The following is a 26,085-nucleotide window of genomic DNA, read 5'->3' on the forward strand; positions in this document are numbered from 1 at the left end:
GTAGTAAACATTGGCTAAATTAAACTCAGACCAAATTCTAAATTTAAAAAAGTTTCAGCCATTTTTTTAGACTAGCAGTGGGGATCTGCTAATGCACAACAGCTGGGGACAGCTATTTAAATCTAGGAAATGAGCAGCTTAATTAGGGAAGTATGTTAAGGAATATGAGGAGCCCCAAGTACAGTATATGAGGATACATTCAGATAACCATTTTCAGATCTGGGAATCAACATATGCTCCTTTCACATATCATTATAAAGTGTATCTGATACATGTACCTCTGTAACTGTTTCTGGCCTAAAAATCTACACACATACATGTTTCAGACATGAAAAAACAAACAGTTCTTTTAGTATATCTTAAAATTATAGGGGGGGGGGAGGGGGGTGGAAATCGGTCTAAAGGATGGTTTGCCTGAGTATGCATCTTCCACATAAGCAAAAGTTGCAGGATTGGCTTTGCATTCTTTTAGAAAACAGAAGTGGTTATCCTACTATTTAGCAAGGCACCAGCATTTACTTTATTCTGAATTGTTTCCAAAAGAATCTCCTTAATGGTGGATGCAGGTACAATGGACAACAGTATGTGCTTTCATATTTAAAGATCAGTGTGAAGGCAAAGGGTCAAAGGTACATATATTCAATTTTAAGCATCAAGTTTTACATTTAGTGGTGTGGTTCAATCACGCCAACGTAGTTTGCAAGATATTTTGCTGACTACCAACAATGCTAGCACAATCAGCAGAAACAGATCTTACTGTGACACCAGAGGAAATCTAAAAAAATGCTCAGCTTGGCACCTGCCAAACAACTTGAAATCCTGCTGGTAAGCACTTAGTTACATAGTTGATCCAAAAAGATTTAAAATACAGTAAGAGAAAGAAAAGGGTAGAGAGGACGAGAGGGTCAACAGAAAGGAACAATAAAGTGTACACTTTGAAAAAGAGCGTTATTTAAAAGACAACTCTGCATCCTTTGCTGTGTTCAGTTCTCAAGGTGGAAGAATAGGTGGTATTTTTTTTAATAAGAGCTCAAGGAAATAATGTTTGAGAATAAGGATACAAGCAGAAGGGAAGAAGGAACACTGTCTGTGAAAGAAGCCAAATAAAAAGGTGAGGATTAGGATAGAACAAAGGATACAAAGGTTGCACGCAGAAAGTACTGTACAACAGTAGTTTCATCAAAAAGACAAGCAGGTGGCTTTTTAGCACTGTATGCAATAACAAATTTGAAAGTGACTTGGAGTAGAAGGTGGGAGTAAAATGGCCAAATGGAAAAGCAGGAAAAACACTGTGGATGAAGAAGTGGGCTACAGCACTGCAAGCATAGCTGTTAAAACAGTTGCCTGGCTGATGCTCAGCAGTACTGTGGTTTGAGAATCTAGGTACTAGCTCCTGGCTAAACTCAGTCAGGACTCACAAACGATCAAGGATGTGCTTAAGCCCCAGTGAAGACTGTGGTCTAGTAGGTATGCTCAGTCTACAAGTAACACTCTGATTTCACTGAAGTCTATGCAGGACTCAACTGCTCAAGATGTGTGTAAAAATAATTTAAGCAATTCTGAAAAAATTAAATGAGGAAAAGGGCCATTTTGAGAAACAGCACTACACCATCACTTAGTTTTTCTCTCAGGTTAAACAAGAATTATTCCTGCAATGGAACCGGACAGCATTGAAATTATCATCATCTTTAAGTATTGCCTTCCAGAAGGGTGTTTTTCTCAAGAAAAGTGGTTGGATATTTTGAAGTATCTTTATGGCAATGCAATATATGCTTCTGAACAACTCCTCCCCCCAGCAACCGGTCTAAGGTCTGAACTTGAGTTCTCAACATAAAAGAGTTTTTCATTATTTGCCTTGCAGTTCAATCCTTACTGTGATTCCCAGCTTAAGGATGTAGTGCAGGTGTAAACAGGTAGATGGACAACTGCATTTCATCAAACTTTCCCATAATGTGGCACAGACATTTGGGTACCTTCCAGTAATCTTTAGTGCCTTCTTTATTTTATTATGAAGATTATGAAGCCTTTTTGAGCAATATTGCTCCACAGCACTGGGTGCATTTTGAGAACACAGTATTCTTGAGAGGGTTTCTCTGATTCCAAGACACTTTGGAACATTATAAGCAAACAAATTCTTAAAGACAAAACAATTACATGAAGAAATGAAGTTTCCTTGGGAAGGAAATGGAGGAGTAAGATTCAGAAGCCTCATAAAGCATCTGACTGAGCCTGCAGGACAAAACAATTTTTTATACCACTGAAAAAATGAGAGCGCCTTGCAAGCAATCTTTTGCCACCTCTCCATGTACATCTGTTACCACTGGGACCTAGATGTGTCTGTCTTTGAGAGGATGTCTAAGCTCAAGGGCAGAATTTAAGGAGGTACTAAGTGCTAGCAGTGAAAAAGTCATCTAGTACTCTGATTTGCTCTTAGAGGAGGTCACTGACCTGCCTCGGACAGGACCACAATTACAAAGCATTTAGAGGCCAATTCATTCCTTTTGAAAGCCGAACGGGAAAACGTGAAAGAGCTTCTTCAACACTTTGTTTTGTTTTCTGTGAAAAAATTAGAAAAATATGGGAGAAGAGGACAACACAAAGACCAGTTACAGCCATATGTTCAAGCTGAGGATTCATCTTACTGAGAATGAACAGAAGCCCTTTAATGGCAATTTGCAGGAAAGTGTTACCCATTGGGTGACCTGCTACCCGTTCATCCTTGCCTCCTTCCTTTTAAGAATCTCTTTAAAAATAAAAAAAAAATTTAAAAAAAAAAAAGGACACCTTTTTCTTGAAGTTCCCTTCTGTTTCTCCCCCACCTCTGTGCTGGCACAGTTGTTGTGCACATGCATATTGTACCCATTCAGAGAACTAGTTCTGCTGAGAAGCAGACCAGGGTAATATTTATGTTTTAGCTGAATTTCTGGACCTGGTTCACATTCAGCCATAAAAACAGATGAGCCAGCACAATGGAAGAGAGCGCACTGGAAAAAAATCCCCAAAACCCAAATGTTGCCTCCCCCCCCACCATTCCTGCTGCAGTACTGTCTTAATACACATGAAAACTACAGCCTAACACTCAGATAGGGAAACACCAGTTTTATATCAAGGGAGTAGAGAAATATTGGGAGACTAAAGGCTGACACCACCCCCACCCCTATATAAACTCCAAAAGAACATGATCATATGATCTTCTGCAGTTTTCCAAAGAGCAGTAAAGCACAAAGCAAGTCAAAAGACCACCTGGCTTCTTTTCAGGGCTAGCAGCTTGTCCCGCACATAGACAGCAACAGACATCACAAGAAGATGGGACTCCCCACAATGAACTCCTATTCCACACAGTTCCTTGTTCCTCTGCTTTAGAACAAAGAAAGTATCCTAAACCTCAGCCGAGCAGGTTGTTGTGCTGCACATTGTCCACAGAGATACCCCCAGGCAAGCTTCAAATGCAGGATTCAACTGCTGTTCTGGAAGACTGTATTCAAATAGGTAAATGGATGGGGGGCTGCCTTCAGCTTATCATTTCTAAGCATCAACCTGACCTTGCTCATGCTGAGGCAGTCCAAATCAGTCCTTTATATGTTGCTTTGTTTCTCATACCATGGAAATTTTTAGACATATGTTGGTTCACAACAAAGGATGAGAAAACCATGTGTCTGAAACATTAACCAATATTCCTCTACAAGTGTATTTCTAAACAATTCTTTTGGGCATTTTTAAAGCACGCTTATTTCTGGAAATACCAACATGCAGGACTGAGGCATGAGGCATACACATCACTTGTGGTTGTTTGAGAACTCCCTGCTGATATCAGGAGTTGTCAAGGTATTCTCAAAGTCAGCAAGGTATAACCAAAAGGTACCAAGTCCAAAATGTATGGCATAACTTGGATATGTCTGAGAAACATTTGCACTGTGTGTTCTTGGAAATATGAAAGGAAAAATTTACACATAGATAGCTGTGAACGGTAGGACTGATTATGTAAAACGTGGTTCTCTGAAGGGGGCAGAGGTCCTGAGGTGGAAGGCGATCTAAATGAAAAATTCCTCCCTCAGTGATAACATCAGTTTTTAGCATTTTGGTGGGCACATGTGTGGTGGTGTGCTCCTATCAATATTCTGATGTCTCAGCCTTTCTGTCAGTGGGGTGAGGACTTTAAATTATACCTTGATTGTCACAAATCGAAATCCATCAAGGCAGAAAACTTCTAGTTGTATAAGAAACCAATTTTTGTGTGGTCAAGTAATTTCCAAAATGAACAGCTAAAATGAATTGATAAGGAAGTGAAAAAGATTAGAAACTGACAAAAATCCTCTAGTTTTACTTCCATATATCTACTAACATATATACCTCCCAAATAGAAGATTTTACTGTTAGAAGAGGTGCAGAGGACAAGCACTGCTGCAGCTGACAGTGAATACACAGTTCTGAATTTATGTGTAGATTAGCACTATGTACCACAAGAAAAAAAGTAGTCTAGTGTCTAACATTACTGTCAGCACTCTCAGAACCGTTATTTCCTGGACAACAAAGAGACCTTTCTCTTTTCATACAGTTGGTTTTCAATTGCTCAGCCCAATTATAAACTCTTGTGCTTTTACAAAGTAGGCACCAGAGGGAGACCTGCACTTTAGTTCAACTATGAAATAATGGTGGCAGGAGTCATTCAAAAGTGGACAATCAAAGCCCCTTGGCCAATATACCCTAGGTGGTTCTGGGTGAAATTGTGGCTAACGAGAGCACTCAGAGTGGGACTGGTGTTGGCAGTCTTCTCTTTTTTAATGGCCAAAAAAAACTTAAGACTGCTTCACAAAGAAAAGCAGGTTCCCAAATTTCAGGCTGTAGATGAGCATTCCTCAACCAGTTTGGGCATAGCTGGGAAAGACCTGCTCTTTGCCACCCATGTCCCCAGCTTACCATCACATCCTGCTGACGGTTACCACTTCTCAAATCTTCTGGCTGAGCTGCGTATATAAGAACTCCCTAAACATGTCAGTCAAAATAAGCTAGATCAGCTTAAGTAATTTAAATAACAAATCTTTCCTAACATGGCTCAATTTGACCGAATTGGATTAGGGATAGCTCCCATGAGCAGCTCAGCTAGCAGACCAGAGAGGGCAGTAACCCCAGGTAGAGGGCAGTGAAGAATGCTTTGGGGTGGATTTGCTCTTCTCTTCCATTGACAAAGCTACTGCTGAAGGAGGACTGTAAATATATATATTGTAGGCAGGTTGCTATTGTTTTCTAAGCCTGATAAGATTCAGCAAGAGAAGCTGTATTGACAGGAAATATACTATTGTCTTACAAACAAGGTACTCAAGTTTAAGTGGGGAAACGCAAGGGGCAATGGCTTCTAGGAAGCAGGCAAGAGCCCAGAAAATTGATCCCATGCACATGGAGTCAAGCACACTAACTGGAATCCATGCAGACAAAGAAAAATACAATCATTATTATGAATGATAGGTCTGTTGGTATGGAAAAATTACTGACTCCTTACCTATACAGCTGGATACAAGGTTTACACTTATGATAATCAAAAGAGTTATTGATGGGAACATAGAAATGCTCATTAGAAGTACTCCTCCTACCCCATAATTTTTCGTATTATCCAAAGGGCAAAACACATCAACAAAATCATCAGCTCCTCATACGCATTCCAAGTTAAGAAAATTATTGAATAACAAAGAATAAGGAGCAAATTCTAGAAGAAAACCAAAATTTGACTCTGCTTTCTTGTGATAAAACAACAGGTGGTCTTAGTCAATACATTTCTAGAAAGTTTGTTTTTTAACTTCCAGCTTGAGAATTTGGCCTTTGCATTTTTGTTTTAAGTAGACACAACTCAAGTTTTTAATGAACAAATTCATTGTAGATGCTTCCAACTACAAATACAAAAATGTTGGTATTTCAACTACAAAGTTATTATACATTTAATATAATTTTGCATGTTACTTTAAAGATATTTCATTATAGGGGAGTTGGTAGTGAAATAACGCCAAATTTAAAGTTTCCTTACAATGGCAGTCTCTTTTAGAAGTTACACCACCTCCAAAGTTGCCAGCAGCTTCTGAAACTCAGCAGATTGTCCAAGGATGCTTTTCCACAGCTGCTTAAAGCAATGCTGATGGGGTTGCCAAAATTTAAACTGAACCTGCTCTTGGAGAAAATCAGGCCTCGAACTAACCCTATTAAGCAAAACAGGAAAAAAAAAAAAAAGTGGGGGGTTGTGAGGAAGAAGAAATTTCAGATGGATAAACTCCATAAACTGTGTGAAATCCTGAGTGCCAGTGTTTGTAGAGGGAACACCCAGCTGAGGAGGCGGGAGGAAGGCAGGAGATCAACATATATTGCCTTGGAAATAAGTTGGAATCTCTAGTCCTTGAGAATAAGGACAAACAGGAGAACATAAACATGTCAGTACCATGGTTTTTGCTCATGGCTTACGCTTCTCTCCTGGGAGCACCAAAGGGGAAGTACCCCTTCCCACTGAATTCATCGGAAAGGGTAGATAGCTGTGCACCTTCTAGTTCTCTTTTAATTATGACTGCAGATGGTTTTCTTCCCTGACCACAAGACCCATAATCCAGTCTGTACACAAATTAGATACAAAGAAAGAGAATTAAGAACACACAGGCAACCATAAATCTGGTATTTCCTCAATCTAGAGTGTTTGAATTTGTGACATAAATAATAGTCTTTTTATGATGTGGTATAAAATCTATTAAAAAAAAAATTATGCTCAGACATAGCCCTTGCCCTAGAGAGCTCACAATCCTCCTTGCAGGGGTGCAAGAGTTTTATCAGATTTATCAAGTATATATGAACAAGGGGCTAACCTAAACATGGCTTGTTTATACACACGTGTCTTTATCAGGCAAGCAAAAGTAATTATTTCATAATTTGGTGGGAGCTGAACTTGAAATATCTTTTTTTTTGTGGTAACACATATGCATTCCAGTTACCTGTATCACAGAGCAGACTGGGTATAGTTTCAATTATATTGAATCACTTTTTTTTTTTTTTTTGGTATCAGTCAAATAGTCTTTCTAAAAAGTGTCAAATTAGTTATTTAAAAAGTTATGGTGAACTACCAAAATGTGCCCTAACACAAGGAACATTTGTGTGTGTGGCCACACTTTCTAGTTAATTTCCATGAATAACATTCAAAGGTAGTCTAGTCTATTCTCAGCCTGTCACCAAATCATCAAGCAAGTTACCACAAAATTTAGTACATCGTGCCTGCCTTCTATTTTCCCACAAATCCATTAACATGGGCGCAGGGAAGTGGTGGAAAGAAGAAGGAAAAGATTAGACTTCAACATTCAGATAGATACAGTGACTATACTCACTAATTGCAAAAGTAGAAAAGAAACCAAATTCATAGAGCTTTGCACTCTGTGCAGTTCATAGTTGTTTCTCCTATTTGGGTCATGTTTTCCTAAGAAGTGTGAGAAGCTAAAGCCACATTACAAGGAAGGACATGGTAATTAAAGAGGTAAGATGCTTGTTGTCTTCCTAAAGGATGCAGTACACACTTATGTACATACACAGAGCAAGCTTAAACTCTATAGCACATCCCAAAGAAATCATATAGAATTTAGATATACAATACACAATCTCAAGAGGCATATCACAAAATAACATTCAGAGAGTGCCACAAAGAACTACCTAGATACATAAGCCTGTCGACTAAGTGATGTATATAATTTTCCATCATACCATCTTAGAAAAATCAAATATTTTAAATCTAAGATAAGCCTAGGTCTTGAAAACAGCATTTCATTCCTTCAAATATTTTTCAATAAGATCTTAATTACATTACTAACGCATCTTGTGAACTGAAGAATCCTAACTTGCAAGACATAACTTAGGCACAACTTTACTCTTAGAAAGCACTAAAGTAGTTCAGAGAACTTTATCATAGTAAACAAAATCACCATTCAAACCAGAAAAACCTAGAATTCAGGAAATCAAATTAAATATTTTCTGATAAAGATTTTAGATGCTTAAGTCAAACATCTGTAAGAACCCAGACAAGCTGAAAAGCTATGTATTGAACTCAAATTCTACTGTAAAACTGCCATTAAACTGGAATAAAATTTTTTAAACCACAGAAGTGTTCAAGAACAAACATTTGGAAAACTGTAACTCTGCCATTTGCAGAAAGCAGGATTTTATAGAGAGCCTTAACTCTTTTTTTCCCCCTTGATCATAACAACCTTCACTCTACATGCAACTCCAACTTTTGCCTGCAGTTACTCCAATGCAATAGTGCTTCTGGCATTTAACAAAACAGAATGTGGCAGATAGTGACAACAAGAGACAAAAAATCTACATCTAAACTGTTAAAACCAATAAAGAAATTGCACAAAATAAACAAAAGCTGCAACAAAAAGGCATTCTGACATATTCACCTCTACATTCATCAAAGCAAAAGGCCTACTTAGCCTTTTCTACACTGTTTATGAAGTAAGTTGAAGACTAAGCTCAATAGCTGTGACATGGTTAAAAATAGCTGTGTGGCTTAAGCATGGCAACTCATACTGCTCCACAGGAAGAATTATTCTCCTGGTCAAAATATTTGCCTTTTCAATGAGCTGAACTTTCAGGTCATCTGTTAACAATGTAGATTCTTTCCTGTCTAGAAGAACTTTATTGTCTCTCCTTTAACAAATAGCAGGATATTGTTCTCAGCTGGTTGCTAATTCACACAATTATAATGTAAAAATCTTTCAAAATGCTATATAGAAGTAGTATATATTGCTTGGATAATCACATATTTTGATTTAATAAATCTCATACTTAATTCCTTTGTATGTGTAAAACAAAATTTAAACTCATCTTTACTATATCCTCTCCACACATCCCCAACCCTTCCTTTCCCTTCTCTTTTCAGCCTTTCCTTCAAAAATACAGACACACTATACAACTGAGTACAGGGTGCCTTTGATGCTGAGAACACTTTTGTCAGATTTTGTAGATGACCCATGTAAGCGATGATAATTTAGTTTGCCTTCCTGTATAACAGATAATTTCACTCCAAAATTCCTGCATCAGGCCATCATATTGTGCTTGAACTAAAGGCATCTTTTGGGAAAAATTCACAGCTTTTCATCGCTGACATATCCAGAACATCCTTAAATAAACTGTTCTGATAGATAACGGCCTTCAGTTTTAAATTTATTATATTTCTAGAAGAAATACACTTCAGTTCAGCTTTCAGATCCTGTATTTTGTCATACCACTGCCTACTATACCTAAAGGACTGCTCCTTCTGAAATCTTTGCCCCATATAAGTACTTACAGGCCATCAGTCACTTCCCAAACTTCCCTTTGCTAAACTAAATAGACTGAGCTTCTCCAGGCTCTTACTATACACCGGGGTTTGTTCACTTACTTGTTTTTAAGGTTTTTAATCGTCCTTGACATGTTTTTCTGAATCTTTTTAAGTTTATCTAGGTTTGGGTGTTTTTTGCTTCTTAAGCTCAAACAGGATGTCATTTTCTAACATTATCTGGTTAGAGCTATACAGCAAAATAAAAGCACACCTAATTCCACTTGAGATCCCCTATATCCATACCAAGGGACTGCACTGTGCATTTTAGCTACTGTATTGTATCAATCACCAAATTAGTCCTTTCCAAAGTACTACTCTCCATTCTACATGTATGATCTTACTGTCTAGACAGATATATTTAGCTATATTAACATATGTTGAAACGATCCCCATTAACTAAGTACAGACCATCCTTCACACTTATTAATCCATCAATTTTTGCACGTATGCATTTTACCAGAGATTATATTCTATTTTCCTCCAGATCATTATCCAAATCCTCAAAGCAATGGGCTGTGAAAAACTTCTATAAAATCCAACATGAACATCCTTCATCTATTACTGCTTTATGATCTGTCAATTAACCAGTTTGAAATGTATTTAATATGGGCCATGTTGACGTAGCAAAGAGCTAGGTTTTAAAAATCAGCATACCATGCAGTACTGCATCAGGTGCCTTATGAAAGCTTACTATACCTACATGAGTATCTTTATCAACCAAAAACTTCCAGCCTCAGAATAAAGAAATAAATACAGATGAGTTCTAATCGTCATGAACAGTTAGGCAAGCAATGGCTCTGCTTTCTTCAATTTTCTGCTATGAAATTCTCATTTCAGCCTTTCCACGGTTCTTTCTATGATCATTATCAACCTGTCCAGTCTAGTTTTTATGTTATATCCTGGCCTATCCTATCTAATTTACACTTCTACAACAATTAAAATTAAACCAAAACAAAATACAAACCCCAATACCTTAGATATCTTCAGTTGGTTAGGTTTTTTTGTTTTGGTTTGTTTTTTTAAATCCTGACTCCTGTAGACTAAAGAAAAAAAGTTAAATTTGTTTGTTCTTACCACAATAAAGAAATACTTTTTGTAAGTCACTGTAAATTGTGAACACAACACCCAGATTTTGGCCAGCAAACAATAGTATTTTGACTCGCAGCATGTTTTTTAAAGACTTATAGAATAATATTTTTTGCAGTATTTCTCTGTCTTCTCAACTGTTATTGCCCCTATCTAGTAGATGCATGTCATTACTAGCATTTTTTTTCTCTCAATAAATAAGAGAACTTTCATATTGTTCTTAACCCCATTGACAGAAGGTTGCTCATTAGTGTCTATATAATCTACTCTAAATGGTCTTTTCGTTGTGCGGTTAATAGCCACTACTGCTCAGGGCATTTTCTCTGAATCCTCATTCATTTGAATCTTCACCTTTGCCTTACTACGCTATGACAGTTTTATATCTATCCCTAATGACTTTTCATTGTAAGTATTACAAATCCCCAAGGTAACTTTTATTTTTAAGTAATATAACTTTGAGACAAAATTGTTTTCTTTATATTTTCAGTAAAATCTGTATTACATTATTTTTAGGAAATAATCCTTTTAGAAAAAGTGATTATATATTATAGGCAAGGCCTGTACTAGATAGAGCAGATTCAAATAAGCAATGATAACTATCAGTGCTGACTGTTTTCGTGGAAGTGATCTTAGATTTCATTTCATTTTTGTCAGAAGAGTAAAACTGAACTGAACAGAATTTCTTATTCTCAGAAAAGTATGATGAATGACCTGCACATATTACAAATTCCAGGAAAATTTTATTAATGGTCACCTAATGTAATCACTCTGGAATAACAATGCATAGTTTCTTTGCATCTAGATCATTTAAAGAAAGATTTCTCTGTCACATAAATCCCAGGAAAATGTGCCTTTATCTCTATAAAAAGAAAGTTCAGACCTTACAGAACTTTCTGAGGCAACTTTCTATTCTTAAGCGTACACTTTGTTTATTTGCTTTTACCTTGTGAACAATCAAAAATAGAATGCAATGTTTTAATCCTTGCTTTCTGGGTGTAAAAAAACCAATGCTTAGGCCAGGCTGGCTGTTAAAACAATGTCAGAGTTGAAGCAAAGAGGGAAAATGGAAAAGGCAATAGTAACAGCCTGATTTTATAATTTGATTCTGCTCTTAGTAAAGTGTGGCATTCCATAAAAACTGGCACAGTGGAAGTCTGTTTGACTTTGTAATTTTCACATAAGTAGTCTAAAGTGTTCATTGTTTGGTTTTGGTTTTGTTTTAAATACTTTGTTGGCAAGTAAATAAATTTGAATATATTGGATTGAGTTTCCAGATGATGATCAACAGTTTTGTTTCGTTTTGTTTTTTAAACTGACTATAATCTTGGTTTTGTACTTTTAAATTATTTATTTAATAATTTGTAATTTTTTTTAAACTAAATGAGGGATCAATGCCAATGGCTGGCAATGCCATTAAATTGTACTGGTTTAGAAACAAAGTATAGCTTTTAAACTTATTGCTACATGCACCTGTTAAAACAATGAGTCATCTGAATATACATTCATGCAATCTTAATTTTTGTGTGCTACACCCCTGAAATAACCAATTTTAATCTGTTTTATGTTTTCAAACTGCATACAAATGCAGACTACATTTGTAATAAGTATATTAAACCCTTTTAATAAAAGAAAATTGTCTTTAAAATGCTGACTACATAATCTAGTCTTTTTATCATCATATTTAACATTTAGAAATAATAAATTTCTTAATTAAATATTAGCTACACTTAAATAATTGACAGAATATTTTTGTTTAATATAAAATTAGGGGCCTACACACACACACACGAGAACTGAGAACATTGGATTTGGGACACTTAACCTACTTGGCTGCTTTCTAAATTCTCACTCAACTACTATCTCTATGTTCCCAAATCCTTGTAGTCTTTAGTACTAGTAGACATTATTCTTTCCTAACCAGTTTTTATTTATATATTGGAAGGAGTTAAAGAGCAACACAGTTTACTTTCCTTATCAGTTTTCCCACCTTCACATAAACACATTCAAAGTGAAAATAATTTGTTCCTGCAGGTGAAACTGAAACCAAAAGTAATTAAAGCATAAGTTTTTACACCCAAAAGATATTGACAGCACTTATATTTTGAACTTTAATTCCATTGGAGGGGCTAAAAATAATCTTTATGAATATCAGCATTTTAAATGAAATGCAGCTTAAAGCGAGCTCAACTGCCAGGAGACATCCTGTCCCATCCCACTTCCTGCCCACTGCCCACTCAGTGAATAACCAGAATCCTTAGAAACAAATGATACTTGTAACTACACTTGTATGTCACCCCCATCTTCAGACTGGGTTTGCACAACAGCATCAGAGCATAAGTGTAATACAATCAAGGTGGACAGGGAGAAGACAACCTTACACTGCTGCAGAATTTTTTTCACTCGTGTGGCACACTAAAAGTAACAAAAAGTTTCAGCAAGCTTTGTAACTGCTATGCTTAAAGTAAAATTCAGGGAATTGTTAATAAGTAGCAGTTCTGCAGCACTGAGAAGTAACTGGAATCCCAAATTGTTGCAAGCACGAGTTTTCCATTTTCACATTAAAATGGAAGCGTAACCAGCCACTAAAACTACACAGCACAGCGCCTTCTACTCTGAATGTGATCACCCCATCCCTTTCTCAGGGGTGCTGCTCCCCGCCCCATCCCTGCATGGTGCTGCATGACCTCAAGGTACGGTCCAGGGACACGGGATCTGTGAGTCAGCACAAGCCAAGGGCAAAAAGCTGTGCAGCCACACTGCAAGTCAGCCCAGCGAGTTGATCCAGCTGAAAATTAAACATGCAGTTTGATGGATTCTTTTTTCTTTTTTAAACAGAGTCAAGTCACTGCTGCAACCATCCCCCCCAGCATCTACCCATTTTTTTTTCCTGTCTCCCTTCAACCATGCCATATATTCCTGCTCCTTTACTTGAAGCGGCGCCTCTTGGATTTTGACCTGGAACAGTCAGAAAACTGCCAGAAAACTATTTCTACAGAAGTGGTGGACAGCCTTCCGCTAGACAGGCTCCCTTCAATGGCATTCACCTGACCCAGCGACACAAATCAGTGTCAGTGCAAAGGAAGGGGGAAGAATGAGTGGCTTGCTGGAGGAGGCAGTGGTAGCAAGCAAGGCCCTCAGCACTTAAACTTGCTTAAGCTGTAGAGAGCAGAGCCCTCAGACTCCCAGTTGAAAGTGGACAAGGAATAGATAGTCTCCTTCCTTAATATTTATTATGTTTCAAAACTAACCTTTAAACACCACACCACTCAAAGAAACATTAAGGGAAAGAGAGGAAAACTGATGTAAACGCTGTCAGGATACACAGATTTCTTCCCCCAGTCTCAGGGTTCACTCACTCAGGCGGTTCTTCCGTGGACATCACTTGGTGGCTCAACAGCTCCAATGACCTTCCACACCTGCTTCATCATCCTGGCAAGTATGTGTATGGCCATGCACTGAACCAGACTGAGGAACTGATTCAACCAAATAAACATTTTTGGAGCCAGGTTTTTTTGTTTGGTTGATTTTAATTATGCCAGATCGATTTTCCAATCCTCTTACCACATGGACAAGCTGCCGTTGTGGCTCAACTAGAAGGAACAGCTGAGTGGTTGGAGGAAGGACCTGCTGAAGTCAATTATAAAGCACTGCCATTCAAACACCTTCTGAGATTTAATGTAAAATGAAGTAAAATACAACAATTATGGTCTAAAAATATAACTTGATCAGTTACTGCCACTCAGATAACAAACCTTAACTTACACCATAGTAGCTCAGTGCTGTGCCTAAACACTTTATACTCCAACAGCACAATCCTTTAACAACATTCACCTACTAACACAGTTTACAGTCCCAAGGAAAGGCCTGTAATGAATGAAAAATTGCGTATTATCCTGCATTAAGTTCAGAAGACAGTAGAAAAAGGAAAAAAACCCTCAGTGCTTAGGAGGTCACATTTAAGTATATTTAACTTAACCGACTAAATTCACCAAACTAGCCTTTCTATACCTCTTTGTGGAGAAAGAGGATGAAGTCTGATGACCTTCTAGAGGAATTTCACTTAGATGGTCTGAATGGCCTTCTGGATGACCCTCATCACTGATTACAGACAATATCAAAGATAACACCACATGGTAGTTAAATACCTCTCTTCAGTTAGCCCCACCAAAACCAAACCAAAACAAAAAGTCCAACATAAAAGGGAGACAGGTTTGTCTGTGGCTTGTACTTGTAGCACAGCTTCTCTCTGTAAGATGCAATCAGCCTGCTCTACTTTATTCTAAGATATTCTGACAATATTGGATTTGGGGGTGGTGGGTAATAGGCTTTATTCTGCTTGTGCTTTGGCTCAGGGATTCAAACTTCATCAGGGAGATGAGCAAATTATTAGCAATCATCTCTGAAATACTCAGTCTGAGTGATATGCTCAGTGCTAGACTAACTATGACAGAGGAGAGAGAGAATTAAATTTTTCAAGACAGCATTCAGGTGTCCTAATGATGAGTTCCTCCATTCTTCGCCAACAACCCCTGCCAACCCATCTTTCTACAAAGGATAAGGCAGTTCTAGCAGGATATGTTTTTCTTCCACTACAGAACAAAGTTCCAGTTTCTTGCTCAGAAAAATAAAAATCATCCTTACTTTACAATCAATAGACAACTAATTCCACACAGAAAGTGCTCTTTTCTGAACAAGTTGGATGGAAAAAGATTTTTGGTGGTTTGACTGAAAACGAGAGACGGGTATTTGGAAGACACTGGGAAGGTAGAGCTCAAACATTTGACAAAAGGGACAAATGAATGAAAAGGGAACATTCATTTAGTGAAAAGCAGGACATAAAATTATCACATAGTTCCACAGTCCAATCACTACTTTCTTCTTCCCCTTCTTATAATTTACTATGTCTCAGTATACTTTAAGATTTTATTTAGCATATAAAGATCTAAAATCCCTTCCCCCAAATTAATCACTTCTATTCACATCTTAGTTCAAGCTTCATAAATATAAAGAAGTGTACAGAAGAAAAAATAAAAAGAGCCAAATAAAGCATTATTTTACTAATGGAAAGAATAAAACCATATATATATAGGTTAGAATAATGACTCTTATTAATTCCCATTCTTTATGAAAACATGCATCATGAACAAGCAAAAAAGCCAAATGGCATTATTTTTACTTGACAATAAGAATGTCATAATAAAGCAAATTATTTTGTGTGCATGCAAGGAATCAGTTTTGTTACATTTAATAGCTTTGATTAGAGATATATATGTTCAAGTGCAGAGGATTAAATTCTTTAGAATAAACTAGGTTGTAACTACTCAGGTAAGGACTTTAATGTTGAATAATTCAATTAATATTGAATATATTCAAATAACACACAGCAATAGAGACAGGAACTTCCCATTTTACAGACCAATACCATTAAAGAATGATTAACTAAGATCTTCACTTGCACTGAAAGAAAAATTTTCTTACACTATTTTAACTGTAACTTAACTGACAGCTGTCTATCATTCATTGCTTTTCATGAGTATCCAAAGGTATAAGAACTAGAGCGTAACAAACAATTTTTTTCTGGATGAACAGAGGAAAATAACAGGAATAGGTATAAATGAATAACAGTAAAGTTTCATCTGTCACTGGGAGTGGATCAAGACGTAACGTTCATGGGGACAGAAACCATATGATGTCCTAGTGCTCATCCTATCTCCTCACTAAATCCATGTTTTGCCACTAATGGCAGCAGAGATAACCTCCAAAACACCATCTTATTCAACATGCTTGTTCCGCATTGCACCAGTTTCAGGGTAAAAATGAACTTAAAATTGAAATTGATCCTTGTAAAGAACTGGTTTTAAAGATAAGGTGTATTAATGATTTATCTCAATCAGCATTTTTTTTAAAAAATCCAATAAAAGACAAACAACCCTGCTATTAAATCTTTACTGATAGGAAAGTAGAGAAACGTGGCATGATTTGCCTACAATTATGACACGTGTATCCTGCTGATGAAAAAATGAGCAAGGTCCCATCTTTGTGTGGTTTTAAAGATTTGTGAAGTAGTAATCTTTCCTATCCATTGGGTTTCTGTAGTCATGGACATAAGCTGTTAAATCAACAACTGCTTGATGCACTGGCTTCCATGTTTTAACACTCCTACGATATTATATTTAAGGATGCTTCTTTGAGATGTAACGATTTCCATCTTCTCATTCAGAACCTAATATTTTATTCCTGGGCAGTTTAAATAAATAAGCACAAATCTCAAGAGTTCTGATGAGTACAATGTGGGAGAGAGGAAAAACAGATCAATTAAGAAGCTGCCCTGATACAAGAGAGATGCCTCTAAAATGAGTGAAATAGAATCTGAAACACTGATAGATCTCTTGAAACAGAACACTACCTTATTTGCCATCAGCATCTGGGAAAAAAAGCCTTTGTTGTTCTTGATCATCATTCCTTGATGACCTGGGTAAAAATACAGCTTTTTCCAAGCTTAATTCTCTGGAATTCATGCCTCTCAAAAGTCACATGAAAATGAACTCATCCTAGACTTCTGTATTACATTGCCTTATGGATGTTTTTTCCAAATTAAAATGAAATAGACATCAAGTGCCCTTTACTCTCCCACTCAACACATACCCTTTTGTACAATCAAAACACAAAGTACATAACACTAAGCATATGAACCAGACAAAGGAAAGAACAAATGTGAAAACAATTTGCAAGCTGGGCTTTAACCTTCTCTAGCCACGTACATACACTATAAACAACCTGGTATGCAACGACAGTTTAAATTTTAACTTCAAAACCACTGACCTTACTTACTATATCATAAGTGAAAGTTGATTGACTCCTCTAAAACTGCAGTAATGTAAAACTTCCGTTGCTCTTGGGAATGTTTGGACATCTTGTTATTCCTTCAGCTGCAAAGGACGGTGGTGAGCTGTTCCTACAGACGCCTCAGTCTTCCACGGGAAGAAGCTCTACAGAATCTCTTTCAGGAAGCATTAGAAATTGTTCAGCTGGAAATGCTCACTCAACTGACTGTTGAGTTACTTTGAATACATCTATTTAGAATAACTATATTTATGATCTAATTCCACAGAAAAAAGTACACTAAGAACAAAAGCTCAAGATTCTCAGTCTGATGTAAACATCATTGCTTTTACTTTCTTTCTGTTCCTTTGTTCTTAGAAAGCACAGTCAACCAAAGATCAAGTTTGGTCCTTACCTGTGACTCAAACAAAAGAGAAAAAGATGTGTCAGCCTTGAAAACATGAGGGGCCACCTAAGAGTTACGGTACAGAGTTACTTACTTACTGTATGGCAAAAAGCCTAGAGAGAAAAAAAATCTCTTTAAGGAAAAGTTTTCCATCAACCTTCCTAATTTCAGAAAGATTAAAGTCCAGTACAATCTACTATGGTTTATACTTACACTCACAAAATAGTATTAATTTCAAATCATGAGATTAATTCCTAGGATTATTATTAAAAGCACTAATACAATTTGTTTTATTCTGTGGCCATATAACTCTCTAAAATTTCTAGTCTAGGAGTCTACTCACACAAAGCAGTTAGTTAGACCTTATTTTGTGATAAAGACCTTAAACACATGAAGTCTCCACTGAAGACTTTGCAGGTATCTAGAGTATACACTGCTGATGGCTTTAGATTTCACTCAGAGTTGGCGTTTTGTTTTGTTTGATCACATACTCCAACAACCTCTTCTTGAAAATTAAAGTTCAAGTTAATACAGTGTTTGGTAACAGCAATGTATTCAGTGGTTATGACTCAGAAAAAACTTGTACAATTGCCTTAAACTCTACCATTTGAACAAGACCCCAGTGAGTGTTTAGAAACGTTGTCTACAGAGAAATGATGAAAGTTTAGCCTGATGAACAATTGTGCTAACACGAGTGAGTGACCTGGCAATCATACCGTACTCCCGCTTACACCATGACCTGCCAGGATCAACAGAAATGCGCACGGCATCGCTCTTCCCACAGATGTGCCCGCCTTTGCCTGAGCCTGCAGTCGCGGCCCTCCAGCAGACATGTGCAGGGAATGAAGGTGGGCTCTGAACCTCTGGGGAGCTCAGGTCATGCTGCTGGCATTTTATAACCAAGGCTGAAATCTGCCTTTGTCCCAACAATACCAGCCACGAAAGCTCCCAATGATTATCGCTGTGCCACATTTCCCATTTTTTCTCTCTACAGCAAGATATTACGGACCCGTGATAGAAATCACAATGCTGAACTGGATGGATCTTTTGTGTCAGTATGTACAGTCTTACGTTCTCATTATTTCTTAGAGACACAATCCCAGGTCTGTTAGTTTTAACCTTGTAAGTGACCTAGCCACTAAAATATGATGGAAGAGTCACACTGTGCTAGCACGAGCTATATTTTATATATATAACTGGGGAAAACTGGGTGCTGAAATCAAAACACAACAAACGAGCCTGATTTAGCAACTAGCCAAACTATAATCCAGCTAACTTTCCCAAAGTTACTTTGAATTGTTTTGTACCCTTCATACATCTACATTGTTACTGGTAACACAAATGTTATCAATATACAGATGATGTTTCATTAATGAACTGCATTTTATGGAAAGAACTTCAAAAACTACAGACTTCTGAATATCCACTCAATACAACATTCAACATATCAACAGTGTCAGGGAAGTATTTTGGAGTTAAGATATATTCATTTCAACATTCTTAAGAATGTGCCTCAATGGTTCCCCTAAATATATATTTACAAAATGTACATCTAACATTTTTCTGTGATAAATACATCACAACATACTTCCCATACCTTGCTTTAAACTGTGGCATCTTAAAACTAAACCAAATTTTTTATTATTCCCTAAACCAAACAAATTTCCACAAACCAGTGTTTTACAGGAAGTAGAGATGCTTAGAGGGGTATTTAAATGTCTGCAAAATGAAAATCACAAGGTCATTTTTAAAAAAAAAGAAAAAGGAAAAAGTACATCTCCTTCCTTCCCTGTTCATCTAGGATACTCAAAAAAACCCCCTGGGTTTTGATTTTTCAGATGCTACTATGACAATCAGCAAAGATTGAACATTAAGACTTAATTTACTTAAAAGCTGTGAAACTTTCAGAAACTGTGGGGGCAGAAGAGTTGAAGAGGCACAACTACAAATGTGGTTAGGCCACTTAAAACACATACCTTATCTTTCCCCATTAAAAAAAAAAAAAAAGAAACAAACAAACCATCAGACATAACATGGCCAAGAAGGAAGATTTGATCAGAACTGCACTAATTTATTTTATGCAATGCAATTATAAAATGTGAAGCCTCACTGAAGAATCACAACAAAACTGTTACAGTAGTTACTTTGTTTCATTATTCAATAAAACAAATATATATTTAAAAGATATTTAATAAATAGTTGCTTTATTTTGCATTTTATGCTAGCAAAGTGACTTCAAAATAATTTAAAAATGCAAATCTATGGTTAAAAAAAAAGGTTTTTATCCATATCTATTCTATGTATTCATACATATTCATAGATTCCTTGAAAAAGATCTACAGCAGGTCACCATTAAGGGACACATGTAAATCTTCAGAGGATGTTTATGAAAACAGTAAATATTCTTGCCTTTATAGTGTACTGAACCGGTAACATGCCAATTTTCTTTTCCTCTAAGTAATATGGAGAGAAGTTCAAAGAACTTATTTCAAAGAACACAACGTTCTTCTGTGCAAATATTAAAAGCCCATCAAAAATTAGAAAAATGAAAGCTCTTCTTAGAGAGATACTACAGCTTTGGAGAATACATTTGATAATGAAAAATACAGAACTTTCATTTCTAAGATATTTTCTGGACTAACCATATGCTGTCAGAGAAAGCACACAGTACATTTAATATGAAAATTATTAATGTTTTACTCAAAGATAAAGAGAAAACCAACAACCCTGTATTTATTGACAAATAAGGTTATCCCATGCCATCCAGTCATCCAAAACCTCAAAGGCATAGAATTTAACAGGGAGAGACTTGTGCATCCCTTTTCACCTTGCAAATACAGTCTGTGGAGCTCATGCTTCCAACAGATACCCCAAAATAATACATTGCCCCGTAACAACAGATTTGGAGTTTATTACCAAAGAGTAAGAGTGGCATTATAGGCCTGCCTATCAGTTATATCCAACCAATCTGCACATCCAGTTATCACAATAAGAAGTCATTCTGGTTGTCAAAGTTCTGCATCAGATACAGCCTTTGCAAGCGTGGAGCATTTACCAGAGAGAGATGAAACCATAACTGTTAGTAACTTGTTTTTTCTACTGCTTTGGCACAGGTCAGACACGCTGCAGCAGTCAGGAAGAAATGAAGCTGCACCTACTGAGAAGTCAAAGAGGGACAAGGCATCGCTGATGCTGTTCCAGCTATGCTGACCTCCCTGAGGAACAAGGGGCTGTGGCATGTCTCATTAAGTCCTTTGTGTCCAATAATTTATCCTCATTCAAGAGGTACTGAATGTCAGCATAGTGGAAGCAACATTCTGCGATAGTACAGCCTTCTAAGTTGGAAGTAATTATTCCGTAACTCTAAATGTGACTGGCACCACATCAGCCAATCTTTGATTGACCAAAAAACTCAAGAAATGAAATTGCAGTCTGCTGTGAAAGACAGAGACTGAAGGTAAGAATTATCAAAGCCTCACATGCTTTGTGGATGGGGCATCTCTCCCCCTCTCCTGCTTCTTCTCACTCCCATCCTTTTTTTCCCCTGATGGACACGGGCAATTTGAAGCAAGTTACACAGAAAAAAACCCAAATATCATCTATTTTCTTAATATACCTATGATATATACATGTCTGTACAGAAGAGTTTTGTGCATAAAAACGGCTAAAACCATTTGTGATCCTACACAGGACCCAGGCAGAAGTCCATTCCTTTGGCTGCGGGTGTTTGAACACTGGGAACAGCCACTAAAGTCTTGCCAGGCCAGCAGCACCACAGAGGGCAGGGCATGGCGGAGGAGCCCCCGGGGGCTCCAGCATGTCCCTGGCAGTGGCAGCAGCAGAAGATGGAGCACCAGACCTCCTCAATTCTGTCTAGAGCTCTGGGACAGGCGATGAGAGATAACTCAAGCTGGTGAAAAGCAGCGTGACAGGGGACATGGAAAAACGTCAAGTTTCTTGCACTACACGCGGTGGCTCCATTCCTGCAGTGCTCTTGCATTCGCGCTCTGGTTTAAAGAAGTGAAAGTCACCAAAGGGGGGTGAACAGCTAATCCTCAACTCTATTTTAAGTTAAGCATACAGTTTCTAAGGGGGGGAAGCAATGCAAACAGGTCTGATGTAAATTCCTAGACTTGTTTAGTTGACTAGGATTAGTCAAGCAAGTCTTAATCTTTTAACTCTTCTGAAACAAGCAATAACATTGGCACCACTTGTCAAAATAACATCGGAAAGATTCAGGCATTACAGCTCAATGACTATAAGACCCCCTTTATGAACAAGTGTCACTGATATTTAACCAAGATCTTAGGAATCAGCACATCAGAAACAAGCAGCAGAAGATAGATCCCAAGATATCTTGGACTTCCTGCAAGACACGCTGAATAAAAACAACCCATTTCAATGGGGAAAAAAATGGCTATTGCCCAAACAGGCAATTCTAATTTGTTGTTAATAGCGAATTTTCATTAAATAGCCATAAGAAATTACAACAAACTCCAAGCTGCATACTGTAGATAATGGATTTACCCTTTCGGTTAACTTAAGAAAAATAAATGTTTAAACTTTCCAGTAAATGCACACAAAATATGATGAAGATCTGATCACTGCAGTGTTACTAGGGCTGTGAGACAAACTTTGGGTTTAAGTGGGTAATTCCCATGCCGTATCAAATTTTCAACTAAATGACAGCATTTCTCCTTCAGTTTTCTATACTCTATCATTTAAAAAACTAGCACAGTAGCTGAACAGCCCACAGGATCACTTTTTTTGACTTGTGGCCACTACTGTATACACAAAGTTTAGATTTTCATTGAGTATGTGTCTTTGGGTCTTACTTATTAGGTGATCAAACGACGTATAGCCTAATGCAAGGCCACAGAACTTCAGCCAGTTGCTCCTGTAATTAGTTTCAGTTTGTAATTTCACTGTATCTGTATAATTTAATGTCAAACGCTTTGGTTCTAAAAATAAAACAAAAAATACTGAATCATCATTGGAAGTGAAGTATCACCTTGAGAATACTAGACATTGGGATGAAAAAATGCATATGTATTTTGCAAGATACTTGAAGAATTAAAAAAAAAAAGAAAAAAGACATTTTCCATTCTATAAAACATACAAAAATGTATAATTTTGGACTACAGGACTTTAAATATGTTACCCTGTAATATTTTAATGGAAATCGATTAAGTCACCTTAAACCACCAGGTTTACAAGCAATGTCAAGATAAAATACAGAGTGAGGAAAAGACACCGATGCATAGGTGAACTTGCAAAGTTCACACAAACTGTTTTGCTTACTTCTTGGTAAAACCCACTAAAAATATTTTGATATGAGTAGCAATCACAGCCCAAGCCTAACTACAGTTATGCAAATGGATCCAGTGGGCCATGTATACCATCAGCTGTACCAGTAATTCTCAGAAGAAAGATGGAAACACTTGGTCATTTGATTAGATACAATCTCCAACAGGCAGAGAACTTCAATAGGTTTCCACTGCACTTGGTACAAAAAGTTATTAAATTTTACAAGAAAGACTCTTCCAAACTCAGCACAGCTTTAGTATTTGTCTACCAACCACCATTTGGTACTTCTGACCTGCTGGCTAACACACACTTGTCCTGGGGAGTACTTTGGTGGGATCACTTCCGCATTCCATCAAACAAATTTGTCATGCCAACCACAATTCGGGATGACTTCAATCCCAGACATCACTGCAAGGGTCTGCCAGACGAGGTCGAGTGATTTGACTACAGAGCGAGCAAACGTAGTTTGCTTCCAAATGAACCTTCTAAATGAAGTGGGTACCCTACTTCTAATTACTCCAGTGAAGATGATGAGAATAAGCAACAATCTTTCAATGGGTGGGAATCAGTCAATAAAGCAAAGCAAACTTGTCACAGTGTAAAAGAAAGTAGCCCTACTATTTGCCCAAACAGCTGTACAAAGGGCTTTCCAAAAGCCACAGTAACGCAGACGGCAGCAGGCACCCGCAAAGAAAGATGCCATAAAGTGTCAATGCCTATTGAAACAAATTTTGGGGAAAAAAACCCCTGATGGCACCTTTTCTTATGTTTTCCTTTACCTGTCTCATTCACCGGTTTCTCCATGTCTGTCCACCTCACTAGCATGTTGTCACTTGAAGAATCAAACTTACAAAGAGAAAAACTATGTTATTCGCCTCACCCATAGAGGCTGGCAACATTACTACTTGTTTCACTTTCCATCTAGAAAAAAAGTCTCTTCAACCCTTTTCAATAGAAGTTTCATATTTTCTTCAGATCTTCCCCCCCCCCCCTCAAAAAAAGCAGGCAATCATTACCACAACCTCGAAAATGCTCGGGAACAAATGACATACAGGATATACAGCCAGCCCAACAAAGTCATCCTTTCAGACCATTAGTGTCTTTCAAGGTTTCTATCTTTGAATTCCAAATCACTGGCCTACAGTTTGGCTCTCTCTCTCCACAGATGATATCCAGAGTAAAAATAAAAGTCATCTCACAAACAAGTGAATCCATAAAGATATTTTTTTCTTAAGGGAAAAAAAAAAAAAAAGGAACTTACCTTCATTTTTATTGTTTATAAGAGGATTTTTCATTTGTATTTTGGAGGTACCATGACACATATCAGCAGGAGTAGTTGGCATTCATACTTAGTCTAACAATTGCAAATAGATTATACACTTTTTTTTGAACAAGACACGAGATCAAGATTCAGAAGGAAAAACGGAGGTATAACAAATGGCACTGGATTTCAATCACCAGATTCAAAGAATATTGTACAGCATGAATTACAAAGAAAATATCCATGAAACAGAAGTAAACTTCCAGTCAATAACCCGGGCAGTTCACAGAAGGTTTTAAATTACTTAATATTCAACATTTCAGGTCAACTTGCAGTTATGTACTTCCCAAATTAGTGTTCACTATATTTAAATTATTTATTATTTTATGATTTTTCAGGCATGGCTATAAATTTCATTACAAGACAAAACTTGTCTAAAACAAACAGCAATTTAGAAAAAAAAAAAATTTTTCAAAAGAGACAGCTTGACCACATCCAAGTCCAAAAGAATTAACAATTTCGGCATCTCAGATAAACTTTGCACCTACACAATTAAAGAATGTGTCTGATTTTTAAAATAAAAAAGTAGTTTTATCACTTCAGGTGTTTTGTGAAAGACGATTTCGCCCGATGGACTTCACATGCCACCTGCCCAGTGAGGATGGCCACACAACAGACTACTGAGCCTTTCGCACAACTCAACGTTTCAAACACAACTTAAGACAACCAAGAAGTGTAATGAGCAGTGGTCACTCCTAACCTCAGTCCAATGTCCAGCAAATAGAATATTTCTGGTCATTTTTTATGCCTATCGAAACTGATATCCCATTGTCCATCTTTGACCAAATACAGCGACATACAAAGAGCAAGTATTGGCCACAGCGCTGTCTATGGGCCCAACTCCACAAACCCGAGAGAACTTTTTCTGAAGTCAAAGCAAGTTTTTGGCAATCCTTTCACACACAGAGCGGTCCCTAAATTTCTCTCCTGCTTCCAGGGATGATCCCTTCAAGATTGGCTTAAGCCACATTACGAGGATGGAGAAACTTGCCAAAGCAATTAACCATGATTTTTCTGTCTTGGGAATACAGGCCTTCAATCTTCTAGTCTCTCAGTTCAGCACCTCTGCTCTGCAGTCAACTTGCTTAAAAATATAAGCCCACCCAGGGCACCTTTCACCAGCTTCTACGGGTCTGTTCACCTACGGCAGCACAGATGTAACTCCATTAATGGGAGATAAATGTGCACCAACAGTACAGTAAGACATCTTCTTCTGTCAAGTGTCCTGAAGGCTGCCTGTCTCCCTTTGACCTTAGCCTTCCAGCCTCTGGATACAAATATTTTTTTATAGAACACTGCCTGGATGCATATTAACTATGAGATAAAAGCATTTTTGGTTTTGGGTGGCCACTTCTTTACCCAAAAGACAAGAATGGCTCCAAAACAACAACGGCTTTTCACTCCCAGGGATGACTTCTTGTAAAAATAAAAACAAGGAAGTTAAATCCAAGAGAACCATAATGCTTTTCAATTAAGGGCAAGGATGTGAAATTGCCACACATAAGACAGGAAATTCAAAGTTAGGCTGTCACCTCATTCCCTTCTTCACCCCAAAACCTTCCTCTCCCGTCAGCACACCCTTTGACCACCTCCCGAGCAAGGAGTGAAGGATGGCGTGTCGGAGCCTTAACTTTGAATCTTTTTGGCTTCCCTCGCAACCTTAACCGTATCGTTAGAGCACGAAGAGCCGAGGAGTTTAAATTTTAATATTTTGCATCACCGCGGCTTGCTGCATGGCCGAGGCACAGGATGGTAGCACAGGACTTTGGTACAGACACAAATCCAGGAGGAAAGCCCCTCTGCCCT

The 26,085-nt window shown here is 37.5% G+C and overlaps 1 protein-coding gene across 2 annotated transcripts in view; it reads right to left on the reverse strand.

Annotated features, from left to right (window-relative positions):
• The window catches only part of CDYL (chromodomain Y like), a 106,648-nt gene that overhangs the window by 79,535 nt on the left and 1,028 nt on the right, over positions 1-26,085 (reverse strand). The window lies entirely within an intron of this gene.

This window comes from Harpia harpyja, chromosome 1 (assembly GCF_026419915.1).
Source record: "Harpia harpyja isolate bHarHar1 chromosome 1, bHarHar1 primary haplotype, whole genome shotgun sequence".
NCBI lineage: Eukaryota > Metazoa > Chordata > Aves > Accipitriformes > Accipitridae > Harpia > Harpia harpyja.